We start from the raw sequence: 17,184 nt of genomic DNA on the forward strand, positions 1-17,184 counted from the left end.
TTAAGTCAATACTAAAGGTGACACACTTCCATCTAAGTAGTGTGTTTATTTAAAAAATCGAAAATGACGAATTTATTTAAAAATCAAATCCAAAATATATACTGCTATGTAGAATAAACACAGAAGAAAACGATGGTGTAATCTGCTTGTGTCTAGGATATATAGTTCTCAAGAAAAATAATATTAAAACGTTGGCGGACTTCAATTCCGACCGAGTGTTTTCGAACCTCTCAAACCGGTTTGGCATATGGCGAAGAAGTGCGCCACCGAGTCCGAAAGGTTAAGTTATTTTAAAAATAAAATTATTTTAAATAAAAATTATAATACTTACAATCAGCAGACGACATGATTCTTTATTCGTTGTATTTGGAAGTCTTGTAGGAGATATTTTTCCCAGTCTGGAGCTACAGCTATTATACAAAAATAATAGGAGGGTGTGGTCAACTGATTGTATCTTGGGCGCGGTCGTGTTTACGAAGGAAATATATTTAATTTCGGGCGTGGCGGTCGTAGAAAGTGGGTCGAGAATTGAAATAACTATATGACCATAAATTATACTTACGAAATAGATTTGTATCTCGGGCGGGGTTGCAGAAAGTGAATCAGCACTTTTAATAGCTGTGTGACATAAATTATGTTTACGAAAAAAGAAATAGATGGTATCTTGGGCGGAGATGTAGAAAGTTGGTCAAGAATTGAAAGTGGTTTTATAAGAAAAGAATGTTGGGTGTGTACCGAATTTACAGGAAAAGAACAACACGGGCGTGTACAATATAAGCTGCGATAAACTTAAGAAAAGAAGCATACAAATTTCAGCATTGGACTAGTGTACTTTTGAAGAAAATTAAAACAGCAAAGCAATGGTAAGTATTTAAAATAATATGGTTTATAATTTAGATTTTAACTCTTATAGTATTTAAATTATTTTAAATATATTTCATTTAACAGGCAACAGGAGGTAATGTAAATTTTGAGGAAATAGACATAGATTCTCAAGTAAGTAGTATTTAAAATAATATAGTTTATAATTTAGATTTTAATTTTTATGATTTTAAATATATTTTTTTTTAACAGCCAACAGGAGATAATTTTGAGGAAACTGTTGCAACAACATTCCAAATTGATTTAATATTAATCAAATTAAAATAAAAACCAAAAAAGTGAAGACTAAACTGTCGTGATAACTTTTCAAATTTGACTTTCCCGGTTGTTATATATAACAGAAAGATAGTATGGCAATCAGTAAAAAAAATGATCCAGATTTTTTTCATGTTTTGACTCAGGTGACCTTGAAACATCCAGAAAGGAAAACAAAAGTTCCGGGAGGGGGGTAATTTCAGTATCAAAGGGTGTGTGGGTGTGGGTGGAGGGAGCACAATTTTGTTCACCCTCTTTGAAGCTTGATAACTCCTGTGCTTTTTGTCGAAAAATTGGGAAATTTTGCATAAAGGTTTGTGTGTTAAGGATTGATGCTATTAAATTTTCGTGATTAAAGATCGACGGAGTGGGGAGATAAAGAGGGTTGTGTCTTACAGGATGTTTCACAATGTTTTGACGGTTTCAAAGTTGAATAACTTGCAAACTAATCGCTAAAAAAAGTTGAAAATTTTACACAATGTACAAAATTTATTCAATTTTACTTATAAAATATTACATCGGACAAATGACGACCATTTGTGGGTACAGAAGACTCGAGGTGTTTCACCCAGCTTTTGAACACATTTTCCATAACTGCTGGAGGAATTCTGGAAATTTCATCTCGAATTCGATCTCTTAATTGTTCCAAGCTTCTTGGCCGGTCAGAGTACATTCTTGCCTTCAAATAATCCCATAGGTAAAAATCTGGCAGGGTTAAATCAGGCAAGTGAGGTGGCCATTCGAAACGAGCACGTTTGGAAATTATGCGGTTGCCAAAAGCTTCACGGAGAACTTCAAAAGTCTTGTTGGCTGTGTGGCCTGTCGTGCCGTCTTGTTGGAACCAACTTTACCGGAGACATCTACATCGGTGAGGGTGGGGATTAGGAACGTATTCAACATCTCTGTATACTGGGTAGTGTTTACAGTTCCTTTGAAAAAATATGGTCCGACGATGCCACACCTGCCCATAAGGTTTCTCGCTTGTTGTGTAACGGCGTCTCTTCGATGACCTTGGGACTATCATGTGTAGGAGCCCAGTAGCAATAATTTTGTTTATTCACTGCGCCAGTTAAATGGAAGTGCACCTCGTCAGTCATCAAAATTTTATCACAATCAATTTCTTTATTCTCGATTTTATTGAGCATTTCCTCTGCGAATCTTATTCTTTTAGGATAATCTCTGGGATCTAACTTTTGTGCCACAGCTAATTTATAAGGATGATAATGTAGATCATACCGTAATATGCGACGAGTGGATGCCAGTGAAATTTTTGGCGCTTGGGCATGTTTTCTTAAGGAATAACGAGGGCTTTTCTGTAAATTGCTATGCACATGTTCGATTTTTTACTATACGATACTATAAATTAAGTGCTCATTGTTAATGAAAAAGTATTAGAAATTTATGATAATGATTCAATTTTTGTTGGCCCTTGACACTTGGGGGTCCAGGGCTTAAGCCCTATTAGTCCCTATGTAGATCCGCCTCTGAATATGACCTTGTAATTAAACTTCTCTCTGCAAGTCACCAGGAAAGTTATTTTATTAACTTTCTCTGATGCAACAAAGATGAAAATAATACTGAAATCTTATTTCAAAGTTTCTTTTAATACTCCAAATAAGATGTCACTTGTTATCTTAAACCCTTATTTATTTAAATTATCTTTTTACTTATAAAAATCTAAGTGATAATGCCTCATGATCAAGGAGTAAGTATATCTGCCTACCACACTATGAGAGACCAGTTAAGATTGTTACACTGGCCCTTGCCACTTAGCCAAGTCTTGTTTGTAGGCTCAGTCGAAGCGAAAGTTTCTGCCCTAACGATACTAAAAGGGCCTAGCGAAAGACATTCGGTGATGTAGGACATATAAAGTTAAACATTTGTTATTCATTTAGTGGTAAAATTTATTAAACAGTTTTTTTCATACGGCACAGAATTTTAATTGAATGTATTTCTGTTGTTATTAAATTAGTTGAGAACAACAACGAGCGGCAGAACAAATTGTTATACAGTCAAACCTGTTTTTATGCGGGGGATAGGGACCGCATTAAAAAAGACGCATTAAAAAAATCGCACGAAACTTCACGAATGGCTGTAAATAATAGTTTTCGCAACACAATTAAAAAATATTTTTTTTATGCGGTCAACAGGGACCGCATAAAAAAAGTCTCACATAGAAAATAACTCAAAACCGTACGAAATAGAATTTATTGACAACAGATGTCAGCACTTGACTGCATCGTCTGGTCTATCGTCTGTTTTACATATTCTTGTCCAGGTGGTGTTTTGTTGACTTAAAAAGTAAATTATTTCATTTTTCGCATATTCATGCAATAATATTACTATAATAAGTGCATTTATGCTATAATAAGTTTATTTAGCTATAATAAGTCAACGTGAGACATGACGAATCGCACGAAACTAGTCGCCAACTATACCGCACAAATAAAAAATCGCACAAAAAAAAACCGCATAAATTAAAACTTCGTATTAAAAAAATCGCACATAAAAAGAGCGCATAAAAACAGGTTGCTTATATATATAATTAAAAAAGAGAAGCTTAGTATAAAAAAATATTTATTGGAAAAAATCTTATTTTGAATATACAATATTCATATTTAAATATAATTTAATTTAAAAACATTGAATAATAATAGAGCATACAATATTGTCTAAAGTAAAAATACATTTATATCAAATTACTGTGGTGAGATGGTGCTAAAATATCAACAGGAGTATCTATTTCGGTAAAAAAATTTGTAATTTTAAATCTATAAGATTTTAAAGTAGAATTACAAGAAAATATGATTTAGTTTCATAACAGGTGGATTAAAAACTGGTGTATAATTGTGCAAATTTATTTTAAAATTTATAATGAAGTCCACACTTGAAAGTGTTAACATTGTGCTGTGCTCTGTTATTTACATATACACCAATTATTCTGATTATTACTGAATTGGCTGAGTTAACAATGTAGTAGTCTGACAGTTCTAATCCCTCAACTAGATTTTACAATAGGATTCGTAGTAGCAGATCCGGCTGCAATGTACAAAAAAAAATTTTAGTCGTCAAATGGCGATATAAAGACATTGTTGAAGTAGTGATTTCTACTCTTCTAAACTAATAAAAGCAGTTGAAAACAATACCTGCTGCATAAATAGAGCAAGTTAACCCTTGCCCACCTGTCCAGCAGTTTGTAGTTGTGCTCTACTTTTTGTGACATGAAGTATTGTTCCTTCTGTCTACAGAAAAACATCTCTTCTTTCTGAGTCCAGTATGCCAAATGCAGTGGATGACAGTATAAAACCTTTTCGTTTAGAATTGTCGTTTAGTTTGTTGGGATAACTTATTTTACTGGCTCTTGCCAGTCTTTCTGAATCAATGCAGAATCAGCATACAATCATTTGAATCAGTACAATTCTCTGATTTACAATGACTTCTGCTTTGACTAGCATTTTCACCAATAGAAAATCAAGAGACAATTTTGCAGCTGCTCTTAACTCTATTAGACAGTATATTGAACAGATTAGATTCTTAATGGGTCTTCTGTGTCACATTCTCCATGCTTGAAGTTTCTATAATCAGATCAATTGCATTTGCACTGCTTCGGCCGTGGCTTGTCTTGCTGCATCAAAGAAAAGGTATAGAGCTACAACGTCAAAGTACATCTGCCGTTGGAGCTGCCCCAATCCAATTCCAAGGTAGTACTCCACCTTTTACCTTCTTCGCTTTTCCGTCCTAAGTTCGGCCTGCACGGTTGAGAAACACCGTGTATTCACTGAACTGAAGACCCCCCTCTCCCCCTGTAGCTGACTGCCAACCCCCTGCTCCCCCCGTACTACCTTTGGCAGTTTTTTCTCCACCCCCTCCTTTTCTATTCTCCCTTATTCCTGATCTTTGCCATTGTGAGAAGCCTGTTACCCAAAGCTTTTACGCTGTGTGCTCTGTGGATACACGTTCTGGATTACCTCTCTATGGATGATGCTACTATTCGTGGTGTTTGCTAGTGTTTAGTGCTTTGTGTTCCTGAGCATTCTCCACCTTCATTACAGCTGTCTGTGTGTTTTGTGCATAGTGTGGATATAGTGCAATTTCCATCCATACTCCAATCAGCATTGAGGCCCCTTGCCACTAATGCCTGTACAAAGGGATTGTGATGGTGTCACCACAATAATTTTAAGGTCCAAATGGGTACTTATTGCGTTATACTTAAGACCAGAAAGCTGTTGCCTAATTTGTTAGAACTGCTAGGTAGTAGGATAGATTTATTCTATATTGGGATAAAGTGCCAGTGTAGGAGATGTGGGAGTCTTAGTCATGTAATCAAGGACTGTGAAATCAAACTTTGCCACAGATGCCCCCCACTGTTACAATTGTATGCAAATTCACATCAGGAACGACAAATGTCCCAAACCGACATTCTCAGAAATTTTAAAAAGAGGGGTAAGGAATAAATACAATGAAAAAAGAAGGGAAAAAAGTCTTGAAAGGGTGAATAAGCAATCAAAAGATATGGAAAAATAGTTAACAGATCACACTAATAATGAAGAGGAAAGAGAGACAGAAACTACACCAGAAGAGGAAGAAAAAGATCATAGTAATAATAGGGATAGTAATAAAACACTAGAGCTAAAAGGGAAAAGAAATGTAAAAATGCAAGAAAAGAGACAGACATCCATAGTCAGAATTGAGCAAGATATTCTAGAAATATAGGATAGTAAAGAATCTAATCAAAAAGAAAGTGAGAAATTAGTTAGAAATGAAATTGAGGAGAGGGAAGATGAAGATAAAGAAATAGCCAATTTTAGGGACAAAATCCTATCAATCAGTATAGATGCTAGTCTATTGCAGAACAAAATTATAAAGGAGGTGGGAAAAGTCATGAAAAAAGTTGAAAAAAGAAACAAAGAGTAAAACGGTTTTGTCTCAATCAAAGCATTAACATTCAATAAGTATACCTTAAATATTAAAAGCATAAATATCTCTGGTTTCCACAGTGAGATCAAGCACATTTATATACTAATCCTGCTCCTCACTGATAACACTGACGTAATGATGTTGCAAGATACTAATATAATAGACTTTCATGACCCCAGAAAACTGAGAAAAATTTATACTAGGTACAATATTTACCTTTCTTTTGCTACTAGACGTAGCACTGGCACCATTACAATGGTCCATAAGAAACTGAAAGTTAACAACTTTAGAACAGATTCCAATGGTAGGCTAATAGTTCTTGATATAAAGATTGGCAATAGGTTGATCAGGATCGTCAATATATCACAAGTATCACAAAGAAAAGAATTGTTTGATGACTTAGCCCAATATCTAGCTGGAAGAAGGGAAATAATTTTAGCTGGTGACTTCAATTGCATTCTTAAACCCTCGGACAAAAATGGCCAGCTTATGCCAGACGGATCCCATAAAATACTCAGTAAGCTCTTAGAGAAGTGATACTTACAAACTAATCCACCCACAACACCATGGTTTTACCTAGGAAGGGAGAGGTGTCAAAGAGCGTTTAGACAGGATCTACTATAACGAATCAATAGGCAAAATCAACAGTATCTCAACGAATAACTTAATCAATGACGGCAAAAACCTTTCTGACCATAAAATTATCAACTTAAGCATAATTGTAGGAAATAATTCCATAAGGAAAAACAGACTCAAAATTACAAAAGAGATTCTCAATGATCCACTGTTTAATAAAAATGTCAAAAACCTGCTGGACAGCTGTAAAAATAATATAACCTGGAAAAGTTGGAATGAGAAAAAGAAGGAAATAATCGAAATTGGCAAACTAGCTTCGAAAAAGATCAAAAGCAGTAACTTTAATAGTTTAAAAAGGCTACAGAGGGAACTAAGTAACAAAATAATAGAAAAGAAAACAAAGGAAAATTGTAACAATTGAAAAAGAGATTAGCCTAGAACTTGAGAAGAGAATAAGAAATAGCTATACTAGCTACAAAATGAGCAAATTAGGGATCAACAGTAAAGTGGAGAAAATCATTTTTAAGAAAAATAAAAAAGAAGGCACTAAACCTGATATAGAAAGCATTACTGTTAACAACATCACTGTTAATAATGATAAGGAAATTATTAAAGAATTCAACAATTTCTACACTAACCTTTACAATGAACCCAATACTGATCTCCAATATTGGAACCATATAACTGAAGCTATTAAGCCTATAAAAGACAAGGACGTATGCATCATTAATAAAGAAGTTACAAAGGAGGAGATTAAAGCTGCTATTAATGCCCTACACATCAGAAAGGCACCTGGAACTGATGGCATTCCAGCTGAATTATATTTGTTTTTCCGGGAAGATTTCACCGACTTATTCCATACCCTCTATAATAAACCCACCTTTTCGAAGGATTTCAGTATAGGGAAGATGATCCTGATTAACAAAAAAATGAGTGGGCAAGTAAGTGACTACAGGCCAATTACCCTACTCAACCTCGATTACAAGATCTATAGCATAATTATAGCCAACAGGATAAATGAACTATTCTGTAAACACGGAAGTGACACTCAGAGTGCCAGAATAAAGGACCACTCCATCCAAAACAATACAATGATCTTGAATCTCCTCCAAGACCTATACACCAAAAGAAAATCTCCACTGTCCATCCTTTCTGTGGACGTTGAAAAGGCCTTCGACACTGTTAATAGAACCATCCTTTGGAAAATTTTAGAGTTATTCGGCCTTAACAAAGATGAAATAAGCATGATTAAAAACCTCTATCAGACGCCTAGAACCAACATCTGTATCAACAACAGATTACATCAACTGCAAAGCTGGGGTTAGACAAGGTTTGCCATCTACATCGATGCACTCTTAAAAATGATAATGAATGACAGCTTAATAACACAAGTATACATACCAGGCATGGTCAAAAAGGTGAAATACATTGCCCATGCTGACGACATAAATTTTATAATAATGGACAAGGTGGCACTAAACAGGTATACATACCAGGCATGGTCAAAAAGGTGAAATACATTGCCCATGCTGACGACATAAATTTTATAATAATGGACAAGGTGGCACTAAACAGGTATACATACCAGGCATGGTCAAAAAGGTGAAATACATTGCCCATGCTGACGACATAAATTTTATAATAATGGACAAGGTGGCACTAAACAGAACATTCCGGAAAATAAATATCTTTAGCAGAATTACAGGAATGAAAATTAATGAAAAGAAAAGCAAACTATTTAACATATATGGTCACATGACCTGTGTCAACCTGAATATAGAAACTGTTAATACAATCAAAATTCTTGGCGTCTGGTTTGGAAAACGTAGCAATAAATTTAACCTTAATAATATGAATAACAAAATCAAGATAGCTATCCAGCATTGGGGCTCAACATGGCAATACCTGCCAGAGAGTTGCCGACAAATGTATGACTATCAAAATTATGTACAACCTTTATGTCACTAATATAACCAAAAAAGATACAAAAATTTCAGACAAATTGACTTTCAAATATATTTGGAACAATAACTTTGAGCCTTTGAACAGAAGACTGATGAAAAACAACATAAGGAATGGTGGATGGAAAGTGTGGGATCTTAAAGACCTGGAGCAATCCCTACAGTTAGCAATCCTGGTTAACTCTTTAAAAAAAGATGATCACCCCCATCTCAGACATTGCCCACTTCTTTTTAGGTCCTGTAGCTAAACGCATCTCCAATCACAATGAGAGCAGACCCTTCATCTTTGATGTATCAAGAAATATAAACATTGGAGGGATACCATCACGTACCTAATTGATAACGACTTAATCGACAACAAAGTCAGACCATCGCTAATTTATAATATCATTCATAAGCAAGTCAGACAAGTCCCAAACGGCAACTTGTCTGATAACACAATAAACTGGGCAAAAGTCTGGAATAATGTAAAGCTACTTCCTGCCGAATGGAAGGAGACGACCTGGAGGATTTTAAATAATATTATCATGTCAAAGGTAATCCTCCACATCCATCATAACCAGAACAATAAACTCTGCTCTCGATGTGGGTTTGAAGAGGACACCTATCGTATTTTTTACAGATGTGTAACTGCAAAGCATACCTGGTATTGGGTTTGCAAAATCTTTAATACTGCCATAAATTGGCCAACTGTAATGTACCATTTAAATTTCCCCATCAGACATCAAAACAAATATATGTTAAACTGGTTTATTGCACTCACCAAAAGAGTCCTCTGGAAGTCCAGACGTGTTTTCCTGTTCGATAACAAGAAATGGAATGTAACTCTAATTGTAGACAAAATTAGAGAGGAAGCCAGCCGTAAAATACTTTTCGACCATGACAACCTCTTAAAAAGGGATACCGAGAAGCTATATTATGGCACCCATGATGTGATCTGGAAGAACGTTAACAATTCAATGGTAACCTGTGCTCCATCTGCTCTAATCTGTTTTTATATACTTACCTTTGTATTGTTATGATTGCTTAATGTTCAACAAGCCTTTGTCAATCCACAGTACTATCATTATGTCAGGAAACTAGGTAGTATAACCCTGTCAATGTTGTAATATATGCCTTGCTCATTCAATGTCTCTTAATTGTAACACGGCACACCCATGTGTTCTATTGTCACATTACCATATGTCGCGATGCTATGTTTTTGTAACCACCCTCATGGTTGTGTTACTGTATATTTTTGCTCCACTTGATGTACCCGTTATTTGTAACCATAATACCTACCTTGTAAATATTGTACATTCCTCTATCTAAATGTTATTATGGGCACAGGCTTATGTATCTCTTCCTTTCTGTGTAAACATACTGATTATTCTTTTCTTTTCTTTCGAAGACACAATGTAGTGACGTAAACTTAAACACTGGGCGAATTTTTGGGCACAGGCTTATGTATATCTTCCTTTCTGTGTAAACATACTGATTATTGTTACTTGTGTACGTATTACCATTCTTTGTTCATGTTTCTGCATGTGCAGCATGTAATTTTATGAATACTTTAATAAACTTTAAATTAACAATACTCACCAAGAATGGCACTGTTCTCTGTACAGATAATCCCACAGTAACTGTTGCTTTTAGTAACGAATCAAAATCTGTTATAGTATGGTCTGTACAACCAGGTCTCACTCATCATCATAGATATTTACACTATGTATGCAGTGAGTGTAAAAGCAGGGACCTAAAATTGTCACAAAAGTCGTAAAGACCATGAATTTTGAATCTCAGATGGAAGATTATCATCAAACAAACAACAGATTTCCCATGTAACTTAATCAAACTCGAAGGTTGGATGTCATGCCAATATTTTTACTAAAATAAGAAAGTATTTTGTTCTAAATGGTTAATGCCATTAGCTTTTAATTTAAAAATCTTGTTTGAAAGGTTTTATTCTATCTGTATCTGCCTGAGGATGATGCCTTTTAATACTTCAAAAGTGCTAGCAGCAAAATAAAACATTCTCTAAATATATTTAACAGGGTTTTGTGAAAATTTTTCTTATTTTAGCAACAGATTTCCCATTATAAACATTGTTTTCATTTTTCTGAAAAATATAGTAAAATTACTTCAAATTGCAGGTCAAATATTTAATTTATTAGACTTTGATCTGCCTTTCGAAAAAAGGTTTGCCGTTGTTATGTAAGAATTTAAACAGTTTGAATAATTTCCCGAACATAAATATTTTGTTCTACATAAGTTACATTTGTTTCCATTTTAAAAGATGAAAATTTGATGAAAATACTACCAAAAAAAGTAAAATAACACTAAAACTTTACTGAAGAGAAACCACGCTACTAAAGAAAACACTACTAAAATCACAAGTACTTTCGTTCAATGAAACTGCCTATTATTTAACATTGGTTTCAGGTATGTTATCTGTTTTTCAGACCCAATTAAACTTGACTAAACAATACGAAATGCCCTATATCCTGCACGTGCACCCAGAAGTTTGTGTGTCTAATCATATAGTAAATAGTAAATCGAATTACAAGAATTTTATTGTTGCGAACTACCATTAAATCTAATTTTGGTACTAATCCTTTCGGATTTGTTATTTCTATTAACTGCAGTTTCATAATACGATTGGATTGTTTTCTCTACGGCCTAGCCAGATCTTATCGCTACATATACCATCGTGTGATCTAGTTGAGGGATTAGAGCCATGGCGCTCGTGCGAGTAAGACTAAGTCTTAACAATCCACCAAATTATTCCAATTTGATACAGAAAAGAGTTTGTAAGAAAAATATGTGCACTGAAATTTTATATAAATAATAAAAAGTAGTCAATTCAATTTCTGTAATTTATAATAGAATGTGCCTCTTATAAATTCAATCATATTCACTTGCACAATGAGATTTACGAGTGTACAGTTTACTCCTTACTAGTGGCCTGACCTGTAATTAAGATAGGTTAGAGTGGATGAAGGATAGGTACAATACTCCATTCCAAAACACCCATAAAACATAAGATTTGGACTGAATTTGAACCCAGAATCTTCGTAGCAATAGAATGTAAGACATTTCAACAGTCAGAAATGGAGTTCAAATCCATTCAGGCCATCTGGCCAAATACTGTTCAGTGATATTGGCATGAAACTTGTTTTGTAAATTATACATTTTTTTAAACTTAAAACTGTGGAAGCAATTTTGTGATTCTTCTGTTTTTTGATTTATCTTTCGTACAATGATATTTGCATTCATAATGATACATAAATATTATTTATTATAAATATACAAAAATGCAATAACCAAAGCATATATTACCACAGTTAGATTGACATTAAACATATCCCTTTTACAATACTTAAAAAATTTTTTGTACATAAAATTGTTAGTACAGTAGAACACTGATTATCCAAATTGATTTGTTCTGCAGGTGATTCGGATAAGTGGATTAACACGTAAAGAATGAAATTACAGGGTGGCAGCACAGTGGTGTAGCAAACATAACTGGTGCCTGGGGCATTTCACTTTATTGGCACCTCCTCCAGAAACACATATGGTTTGTCTTGGAGACCATTTGGGCACCACTCGCAGAGGGGCGCTCGGTGCATGATAGACCCCCTTGCACCCCACTCGCTAAGCCACTGTGGCAGCACAGTATTGTACACATACTATATTTATATGATCGTTTGAATCTGTCACAGTAAACTGCAGTATCGTCACCGTATTCCTTAATGTTGAAACATTATCTGCTTCCATACCATGTTTATCAGCAACACAATTTTCATACATTGACAATGTTAACATTGTCTGTCATGGTAAAAACAAGACGTTTTCATTTCTGCGAGCTTGCAGAAAAGATTGGAGTTGCATTCGTGGTGACATCAGCGAGAGAGAGAAAAGAGGGCAAGTGGTGGTTCAGATAATCTGAGTTCTACCGTATTTATGCACAGTTAAGTAAATTCACAGCTTATATTCCAGTAAGCGTTAACTGTGGAGTCGGTATACAAAATCGTCAACTCCACCTTTTTGGTTTTTAAATATTTCCGAATTCAACCCTACAACAGCTCAAAAGGATATGGAGCCATTATTAATATGTATTATCTTAAGCTACCATTTAAAATTAATTTTCATTGCCATCACAAGAATCATTACGCTATAATTACTTATTATCTGTAAGTTTACATTGAGATTGGAGTCGGTACACTTTTAATAATTCCAACTCCACAGCCTTGATAGTAAGTATCCTATGTATAATGAAAAATACAGTTTATTCACATTTTAAATAATATAAAAATTACTTCATAAAATCATATGTAAATTATGATAAATTATACTCGACTTCATTTAGAATAAAAACAAAATATAACAAACAGCAGTTGCATTCATAGAATAATTCACATTCAGATAAAACTTGATAAAAACACGAGAGCTTACGAACACCTAAAACATCTGTAAATAACCATAATGTGCTGTGTAATATTTAACAATGTGCACCATATAATACAGGTATTCCTCACTTTACGACCTATCTGCTTAATGACCAATCGCACTTACGACCAATCGAGTTTCGACCTGCAATTCGAGGAATCCCCTTTCTCAGTTTGAGTGTCGATCAGTGGCAAATGGTGACATGCACACTAAGCCTACTATAATTGTCTTATAGTACTATAATAGGCTAATAGCATACTATAATAGTCTTTTTATAAATAAATTTGAAGTTTGTTGCATAATTTGTATAATTTTACGATTCTATATTCCCGGCGCAAGCTCCTCGCTTATCGACCAATTCGTTTAACGACGTAGTCGTCGGAACGGAACTCGGTCGTAAAGTGAGGAGTACCTATACTTAACCCATCAGTGAGCTAAATAATACTATAAAGAAGTTAAATTGTGTGTTATGGCATTATTTATAAGATCGTGGGGTAGAAATATGCACTTTTGATAAGTAGAAGTGTTTGAGGAAATCACATCACAAATAATGGCATTGCACTTAATTCAAATAAGATTAAAAATATTTTATTGCAGTATAATTTAAAACATTCTCTAAATAAAACTGCCCATTTGATTAAATTTTGTAAATGTTTGACAGTTTTACACGTTATTACAAATTAATAATACTGACAATTAAAATTTATCAAAAATACTGTTACAAACGGATAAAATCGTATTATATAAGAGCATGTGTCACTTAACGAGAGAGGTCTTGCATGGTTATAATGAAACAAAGATTCATAGCTGCTTATCTTTTCTACGTTTAGATACATATAGCTTATAAGTATTTGTGCAACAACTATAAAAGTAGTAAACTATGATGTACAAGTTTGTGTAAGTACACGCTACAACATTCGCTTAACAATGCATTTCTCGGAATGTATTTCAGTCATTAAGCGGTGCACATGCACGTGGATATCGAATAGAATAAGTACTCAATTATCTAGCAAAATATATTTTTATACAATTTCAGAATATTTTTATAAACATTTTGAGAAAAATAATCCATCAATAAATGGATTGATTGTCCGAATTTGAAGTTTTGATTTATGAAATCGAGTAAGGTTGGTTGTTTTAATTGGGTACTTACTCAAGAATTATAACAAATAATGGATAAAATATAAAAATTAAAACCAAGAGAAATCACAATATCTAATACATTTTTTAATAAAAAATTTGTATTATAATAAATAGGAATTTCATCAAGATTTACCATTCAATTTATTGAAACTACAATGAGACTAGATGTTTAAGTAACTTGAAATCAAAATGTCAGATCAAAACATGGACTTCTAACAGAAAATAACTGTTTTTCTTGACAAGTATTCTTCAATACAAAACACTTTGCCAAACATACTTAATTGCACTTTGAAAATTTAATAAAAATTACAGTAAAAAATAATGTATATGTAAATAGTAGGCCCATATAAAGAGATACAAGAAAGCTCCAAAGTCAATTAACTATGACATTTTGTAAGATTATTTAAGACTGATTAAACAAGATGTGACTTTTCAATCATCCGGCATAGAGACCGTCAAAATTTAAAGTTATTTATTTATTTTACTCGTACATTTCTATGACTCTGAGAAGAGCGAACCAGTAATCTGGATGTCAAGTGTCGAGTTACGCGAGTAACGTCACGAATGTGTCGAGAATGTCACCTGGTACTAATTCGTTCACCGAACGAGTTCGTGACAAGTGACACTCCCTACATGTTCATGATATTTCTCACGTAACTGGAGACTAGGCACCCCGGTCCTGATCCGTCTTGCATCTTAAGTTGAAAAACAGAATTAAGTAACAACAGCAGATCATGAGATTCAATAATGAAATAAGAAATTTTATGTAATTCAAATTCAAATTCCAAAATAATCTATCTTTCAAAGTGCACATAGGAAGCCAAGATACATTCTATATTGTTTTGTCAGTTAAAATGATCGAAAAAGTTAAGTATTAAAATCAATAACACTTTACAAAAGACGAAATAAAATGCCGAAATAATCACTAGAACATTTACAGTTACAAATTCTAGAATTCCAGAACTTAAACAATTGTAAGTGAGAAACAGATAGACACAAAAACATTCATTCATTCATAAAGATATGTTCACTATAATATTTACAGAATAGTAACAGTGTTTGCTATTACCATAGAACCCCATTATGTTGACTTTTAACGAATAAAAACATCCAGACTTCAAATTAAAGCATATTGAGTTAACACATTGATTAACTTGAGAAAATCGGTTTTTTCTTAAATTTTTCTGCAACTAAATCTCCCGTTATTAAGTTATTTCTCAAAGATCTGTTCACAGATTGATTACAAAATTGTACGTAGTTTATGCTGCTTTTGAGTATTGTGTAGGAACCTCCTTGTAAGAACACCCATAACATACTATATCAGTAAAAGAATGTTGATACAAGGTTGTAATGGCATGGTGTTATGTTTAGCAAGGAGCCATAGTGTTTGTTTATCCTAATCATCTGTATTTGTACAGAATATAAGAGAAAATGATCATGGACCTACAAAAGGCGGAAGATACACAGGAAAAATAGGTTGTAAACACACTGTCAAATGGCATTAAAATCCTTTTATTGTAACACTGACTGACAGTGTTTACTTTATTTATTATTATATGAAACATTTAGCATAGACTTCAACATAACTCAAACCTAGACAAATAGTATAAGTACCAGTAATTTTGACTCAAATTGTATTATGTAAACGCTTGAAGGTATTTAAAGAACCCATATTGAGTTCTTTAGCTACCTTCAAGTTAATGTGGTTTGACTTAGCAAAATTTTACTGTATCAAAATTATCAAATTTAAAACTATTTACTTTGCCTTGTGAGCCCCTAAAAGGTCTCACATCCATCATACAAGACTCATAATGGCTGGCTTGTGATGAGGCAAAGGGATCAATACCTCCAAATCCATATAAATCAGGATCAAAAGAGGATACCTCAAAATGAAGTGTTAGAGGAATCACCTAAATATCCAGCCATCATGGTTTTAGATATTAAAAAACAACACTCGAAAAACTTCAGTTTTAAGTGATTATGAATGAATCAGAAAGATTATTCGTTGGAAAATGAATCACTACATTAAGATTATTCAATACTATTGACATGATATGTATTATAAAATATTATATAAAGCCATTATATATACTTTAAAAATCATACTACTCGTGAAAAATCGTGATGGTTTAGATCGGATTTACATCTAACCTGTACTACATGCCTGCCGACAGTAACTGATATCATATGATATAACCAACGACACTATTTAAGTTTAATATTTATACATTAAAACTGTCCAGTAATAACAAATTTATAGGAACTGATTAACAACCCACAACAGCCGTAAAGATAAATTTTTAAAAATGATATTTTTCAATGTCATCAAAATTTCGAATTTTCAAAGCTGTACAAAAATTTTATTTTTATTAAAATAGTCCAGTCATTTTCATATTTGGTAAAATAAAATTGAAAGTTCTGACATTTTAAAGTTATTTAAATAAATAATTTCATAATTCACTCTCCTGTAGTTTAAATACATTATTGTTGACCTTTAATTTTATGAACCAGTGGACTAAATCTACTCGTTCCAAGATATTTGTCGGAATAGAAACACGGCACTCAAGAATATCAGAGCACAAATGTCAGCAACGGGCAATGCGTCGGCACTATTATTTGTCCTTGTTTGGAAATGTGGCCGGCGATGTGTTATCTTATTGGCAGAAAGGACAGTTGCCTGGGGCCCCAAATCAATCTTTTATAAACTCATTACTGTAGTAAGAATGTCAAAGTTTAATTTGGCATCATATTCGGGGATCCTAGATTGCCAGTGTGAAGCAGGTGCAGAGCAGAATTTAAACCCTATAGAGTTTGCTAAAAAAAGTAACAATGATACCTGAGGATTCCCCCTAAAATTTCAAAAGTAAATTAATATATGCTAAAAAATATAAAAACCATTAGTGTTTATGAAACCGTGCCGGTGCTTATTCTGCAACTTGAACACAAACTATATGGTGTATTTTCTCGGACACATGGCAAATTTCATCACTAAGTTTTCTTCAGTTGACTGAAGAAAACTTAG

At 33.5% G+C, this 17,184-nt stretch overlaps 1 long non-coding RNA gene across 1 annotated transcript; it reads left to right on the forward strand.

Annotated features, from left to right (window-relative positions):
* Positions 1-774: 774 nt before the first annotated feature.
* LOC136971962 (uncharacterized) lies at positions 775-1,172 on the forward strand. The gene is made up of 3 exons (XR_010880250.1): positions 775-863; positions 949-996; positions 1,075-1,172. It is a non-coding gene; the product is annotated as an uncharacterized lncRNA (long non-coding RNA).
* Positions 1,173-17,184: the final 16,012 nt, after the last annotated feature.

Source organism: Centruroides vittatus, unplaced genomic scaffold (assembly GCF_030686945.1).
Source record: "Centruroides vittatus isolate TY-2023 unplaced genomic scaffold, ASM3068694v2 contig_2734, whole genome shotgun sequence".
Taxonomy (NCBI): Eukaryota; Metazoa; Arthropoda; class Arachnida; order Scorpiones; family Buthidae; genus Centruroides; species Centruroides vittatus.